General features: G+C 48.0%; 1 non-coding gene across 1 annotated transcript; it reads right to left on the bottom strand.

Moving 5' to 3' along the window:
• Positions 1–3347: 3347 nt before the first annotated feature.
• Positions 3348–3433, bottom strand: LOC118158928. The gene has a single exon (XR_004746949.1). It is a non-coding gene; the product is annotated as a U5 spliceosomal RNA (small nuclear RNA).
• Positions 3434–6143: the final 2710 nt, after the last annotated feature.

Raw genomic sequence — 6143 nt, 5'->3', positions numbered from 1 at the left:
CCAGCTACTAGGAGGAAAAATAACTGTCCTAACTGAAACCAGGACAAGGTTCTAGTGGACAAAAGGTATGATATGTTGCAGCTGTGTGCACTTGCAGCCCAGAAGGCAAAATGCACCCTGGGCTGCATCAACAGAGGAGTGGCCACCAAGTCGAGGGAGGTGGTCATGCCCCTCTTATTGCACAGCATGGAGCACAGGGAGGGGACAGGAGCGGCAGGTGAGGCCAGCATGGACACACTCCCCTAGGGAAAGTCTCTCTCAATTCAAGTACATCCCTAGGGAAGAGAAAAGGAGCAACTCTGTGCTTACAGGGAGGAATAAATGAGTAAGGAAACACTTTTTCTGCATGCACCAGCTCGGGGCAGGCTGCTCTCTCACTGGGACAGGAGTCCCCTGCTGGGGACAGAGACAGTCACAGAAGAGATTCTGGTGGACAGGGATAAAGATTTCTTGGAGCCAAGCACTTGAGTTTGGAGCTGCTGTGCCCTTCAGAGGGGCTGAGGCTGAGCTGAGTGCTCAGAGCTCTGCAGCACCCTGTGGTTGGCACTACAATGGGGCCATCCCTGAGTGTGCTGCTGGGCTGGTTGGAGACGGGAGGGTGGAAAAGCTGGGGAGGGGCTGCACTGGGCTGGAAGGTACCTGGCAGAGGAACAGACGGATGTTGTCTGAGTTGTGTGGCCATGCTGTGTGAGGACTCCCAGCAGGGGATTTGTGGTGCGGAGCCAAGGCTCGTGGACAGGAGACAAGAAGTGCATGCAGAGGAGGCAGATGGCCAGTCTGAGCACTTGGTGGCATGAAGAGCCCAGGAAGGTAACCCAGGACTTTCATCACCCCCAGCCTCTGACATTGGCTATTCCCAGCACTGCCTGCTCACTCTGAGTGAACACACACACACATATATTTATAATGTATTATACATATTATGTATATATAATAGATATAATATCTGTAGCTTATAAATAGTAAATATATATAGTGTATATATCTATATACTATATAGAACATAAATATAAGAATATCGTATAGTATACTCTGAGTATATGGGTAGAATTAAATTCTCTCTGCATTAAGTAAGAGTCAAATCTTGGAGTGAATTCCAGATGCCTGGGGAGACCCTTTCTGCTAGGAGAAATAACAGGATCCCCTAACAATCTAAACCAGTGAAGAAGAGAGGTCAACACCTCAGTGTGACTTCATCTGTGCAGAGACTGAGGTGTGTCATGGGTAGTCCTGGGCAGGAAAAGTTTTGGGGGTCCAAGGCTCTCTGCAAGATGTCAATCCATCTTTTTCTTTCAAGCTCTGGACCTGCAAGATGTCAATTGATGTCAATTAATATCAATTAAAAATGAAACAAGAAACGGAAAGATTAAAATATAAGAAAATGTGTCCACACACTTTTCAGCTTCTACAACTCTTTGGGGGTTTGCTTTCTTTTGGTTTAATACAGTAGTCGTTGAGGAGATTGTGTGTCTATTGACGTTTTGATTGTTCATTTGTTCCTTTCTTGTTAAAGGTCAGTGTTTCCCACTTCCCAGAAGTGGGGTTCTCTGTAGGAGACAATTGTCTTCAGCTACAGGATCACAGACACCCGGGTGTGGTGGTTTTACCGTGCTAGGCAGTTGAACACCACAACCGCTCTCTCACTCCCCCTCCTCAGATGAGGAGGGGAAGAAGTAAAGGAAAGAACAACTCACGGGTTGAGATAAGGATGATTTAATTAAAGAGGGGAAAAAAAAATATATATATATATATATAATTAAGGAAATATTATTATTAATTAAACAATTCAACTAAAGGGAAAAAAGGGAAAGGGGAAAAGGGAGGGGGAAAGGGAAAAACTAAACAAAACAAGTAAAGGCTATGTGGAAATGCAGAGGAAAGAAATTACTCTCTACTTCCCACAAATGAGCGATGCTTGACCACGTCCTTGAAGCACGGCCTCAACGCACATAGCCGGTGTTCGGGAGGAGGACAGACGTTTTCGCAACGAGAGCCCACCCCTCCCCTCTTCTTCTTTTTTCCACCTTTTATTGCTGAGTGTGACATCATATGGTATGGAATATCCCTTTGGTTGGTTTAGGTCAGCTGCCCTGGTGATGTTTCTTTCTCACTTTTTGCCCACCCCCTAGGAGGGTCAGAGAGAGTCCTGATGCTGTGCCAGCACTTCTCAGCAGCAGACACAACACTGGTGTGATACCACTGCTGTTCTAGCTACAAGTGCAGAGCGCAGCACTGTATGGGCTGCTGCAGGGAAAGTTAACATCCCAGCCAGACCCAGTACAACCTCCACCCCTTATTCCATAACATTTGTGTCACTCTCAGGTCCCCTATACTCTGGCATATTCTCATCATCATTGTTCCTTGTTCTTTAACAAATTGATAGGTAGGTACATCTTTACATTCTATAAGTCTCTCTCGGAAAATGTCCATAAGAACTGTTGACTATTTACTCTTCATCTGCTGAAGTGGTCACTCAGGGCAGGTGGAGTTGGATGTCTGGACGCCAGCACCAGCTTAGCTCAAGACCTTGTTGCACTTGCCTAGTTCCTTGCAAAGTTGACCTATCGTTGATCTTGCAGCATCTTCCTACAACATATAACTTAGATTACAGATTAGTTTTCTCCCAAAGTTAGATCTCCTTGAGGTACACACCCGATATCCCCATCCTTCTGCATTACCCACCAGGTATACCCCGGTCCTTGGGCGAAGACAATCCCACGAGTGGGTTTGCCTTTTCCCAAGGCAGGAGCAACCCACACTGCCTTCCCCATCCACTTTCCTACATGCACTACAGGGACTTTAGCTCCCTTCACCGTGTGTAGGGGTTTTGTTTCAGCAGGACCAGCACGGCTGTCAGACCCCCTGTTATTAACTAGCCAAGTGGCTTCTGGTAGATTTATGTCCCATTGTTTCCATGTCCCAGCACCCAATGCCCTTAACTTAGTCTTTAACAGTCCATTGTACCTTTCAACCTTCCCAGAGGCTTGTGGGTGATAAGGGATGTGATACACCCACTCAATCCCATGCCTCTTGGCCCAGGAGGTGACCAAATTGTTTCGGAAATGACTCTCGTTGTCAGACTCAATTCTTTCTGGTGTACCATGACGCCACAGCACTTGCCTTTCTAGGCCCAAGATAGTGTTTCGGGCCGTGGCATGGTTTACGGGGTATGTTTCCAGCCACCCAGTTGTTGCTTCAACCAAGGTGAGTATGTACCTTTTGCCTTGGCGAGTTTGTGGGAGTGGTCCGATATAGTCAATTTGCCAGGCCTCACCATATCGAAACCCTAGCCATCTCCCCCTGTTCCAGGGAGATTTTACCTTCATGGCTCTCTTGATTGCAGCACAGATCTCACACTCGTGGTTGTTCCTCTCCACGGAAATCTTTAGTAAAAGGCGAAAGATTTATACGATCTGAAGAGAAACCAGAGTATGATGTTAAACAGTGTTTGGTAGGAGTAAGCTAGGACCCAGCACAATGCCGCAAGCTGTCGTTCTCCGGCATTGTCAGGGTCCTAGCTTACTCCTACCAAACACTGTTTAACACCGGGGAACTCCAAGCCTGTCAGCCTGACTTTGGTGGCAGGAAAGGTGAAGGAAGAGGTCATCTTGAAGGCAATCATGCAGGATATGCATGACAATGGGGGGATGAGGCCCAGCCAGCATGGGTTCATCACAGAATCACAGCATCACAGAATCATCTAGGTTGGAAGAGACCTTCAAGATCACTGAGTCCAACCTCTGACGTAGCACTAATAAGTCCTCCACTAAACCATATCACTAAGCTCTACATCTAAAAGTCTTTTAAAGACCTCCAGGGATGGAGACTCATCCACTTCCCTGGCAGCCTGTTCCAATGCCTAACAACCCTTTCAGTAAAGAAGTTCTTCCTAATATCCAACCGAAACATCCCCCAGTGCAACTTTAGCCCATTCCCCGTCATCCTATCACCGGGCATGTGGGAGAACAGACCAATCCCCACCTCACTACAGCCTCCTTTAAGGCACCTGTAGAGAGCGATAAGGTCACCCCTGAGCCTCCTCTTCTCCAGGCTAAGCAACCCCAGCTCCCTCAGCTATTCCTCATAAGACTTGTTCTCAGGACCCCTCACCAGCTTCATAGCCCTTCTCTGGACTCACTCGAGCACCTCCATGTCCTTCTTGTAGCAAGGGACCCAAAACTGAATGCAGTACTCGAGGTGCGGCCTCACCAGAGCCGAGTACAGGGGGTCAATCACTTCTCTCAACCTGCTGGCCACACTGTTTCTGATACAAGTCTGGATGCATTGGCCTTCTTCGCCACCTGAGCACACTGCTGGCTTGTATTCCGCCAACTGTCAACCAATACTCCCATGAAAGACACGAATCTGCCTGACCTACCTCATCTCCTTCTATGACTGGGTGACCTGCTTGGTGGATGAGGGAAAGGCTGTTAATATCCTTTACCTAGACTTCAGCAAGGTCTTTGACACAGTCTCCCATAGTACGCTCCTGGAGAAGCTGGCAGCCCATGGCGTGGACAGGTACAGTCTTTGCTGGGTTAAAAACTGGCTGGACAGCCAGGCCAGAAGAGTGGTGGTGAATGGAGTGAAATCCAGCTGGTGACCGGTCACTAGTGGTGTTCCCCAGGGGTTGGTGTTGGGGCCCAACCTCTTTAATATCTTTACTGATGATTTCAAAGAGGGAATTGAGTGCACCCTCAGTAGGTTTGTAGAAGACACTAAGTTGGGGAGAAGTGTCAGTCTGCCAGAGGGTATGAAAGCCTTACACAGGGACCTGGACAGGATGGATCAATGAGCAGAGGCCAATGGGATGAGGTTCAACTTGGCTAAGTGCCAGGTCCTACACTTTGGCCACAACAACCTCATGCAATATTACAGGCTTGTGGCAGAGTGTCTGGAAAGCTGTGCAGAGGAAAAAGATCTAGGGGTGCTGAATGATGCTCACCTGAACATGAGTGAGCAGTGCGCCCAGGTGGCCAAGAAGGCCAAAGGCATCCTGCCTTGCATCAGGAATAGTGCGGGAGGTAATCATCACCCTCTGGTGAGGCCGCACCTCGAGTATTGTGTTCAGCTTTGGGCCCCTCACTACAAGAAGGACATTGAGGCCCTGCAACATGTCCAGAGAAGGGCCACGAAGCTGGTGAAGGGTCTGGGACACAGGTCTTGTGAGGAGCAGCTGAGGGAACTGGGGTTGTTTAGTCTGGAGAAGAGGAGGCTCAGGGGAGACCTTATTGCTCTCTCCAACTACCAAAAGGAAATTGTGGGGAGCTGGGGGTCCGCCTCTTAACGCAGATAAGACTAGTGATAGGACTAGACAGAATGGCCTCAAGTTGCTCCAGGGGAGGTTTAGCTTGAAATTAGGAGACATTTCTTCTCAGAAAGAGTCATCAGGCATTGGAATGGGTTTCCCGGGGAGGTGGTGGCATCACCATCCCTGGGGATGTTTAAGGAGAGGTTGGCCCTGGTGCTTAGGGACATGATTTAGTGCGTGACATTGGTAGTAGGGGCATGGTTGGACCAGATGACCTTAGAGGCCTATCCAACCTTAATGATTCTATGATTCTATGATTCTATGACTCTATTCTGCCCAGTTGCTTTATGAGCTTCAAGGAGTTAGAAACTTGCCCCATCTCCCAGAACTCTAATGAACTCTTTAGTCAACTCCTTTACAGAATTTATCCTTTTATAGTCTGTTTTTCTAAGACTTTCCTTGTGCAGATAGCCCTAATGGAAAGTAAATCCTCTTAGATGGAGCGTGGTCATGATATATCTTCACTATGGCCTGGTGTCTTGGTAGTGGAGAAACTTTCCCAAGAGGTCCACCAACTCAAAGAGCATATACTTTCCTCCCCCCACATGTATGAACCAGTACCTCAGCTCTTAGGAGTAAGCATGCCTTTGCTCAAGAAAGGGGGTATGGTGGGTGCACACAACCTACCACTCTGTGGTTTTACCCATGTGACCATGGAGGGTACATGAGAAAATGGGATGGGAAATCTACCTCAACCCTAGAGGCACAGGTATGTAAGTTACAAGGAAAAACAATTGCAAAAGGGATGGGGGGGGAGAAGTGGGGAAGAGTTCTTCCAGGAAAATTGCTGCTCCAATTTCCATGAATACTATGACCAGGGTTAGAGATGCTC

Source organism: Oxyura jamaicensis, unplaced genomic scaffold (genome assembly GCF_011077185.1).
Source record: "Oxyura jamaicensis isolate SHBP4307 breed ruddy duck unplaced genomic scaffold, BPBGC_Ojam_1.0 oxyUn_random_OJ61537, whole genome shotgun sequence".
NCBI classification, from domain to species: domain Eukaryota; kingdom Metazoa; phylum Chordata; class Aves; order Anseriformes; family Anatidae; genus Oxyura; species Oxyura jamaicensis.
Note: the sequence above shows the minus strand (reverse complement) of the source record. Positions and strands in the feature narration are given on the sequence as shown.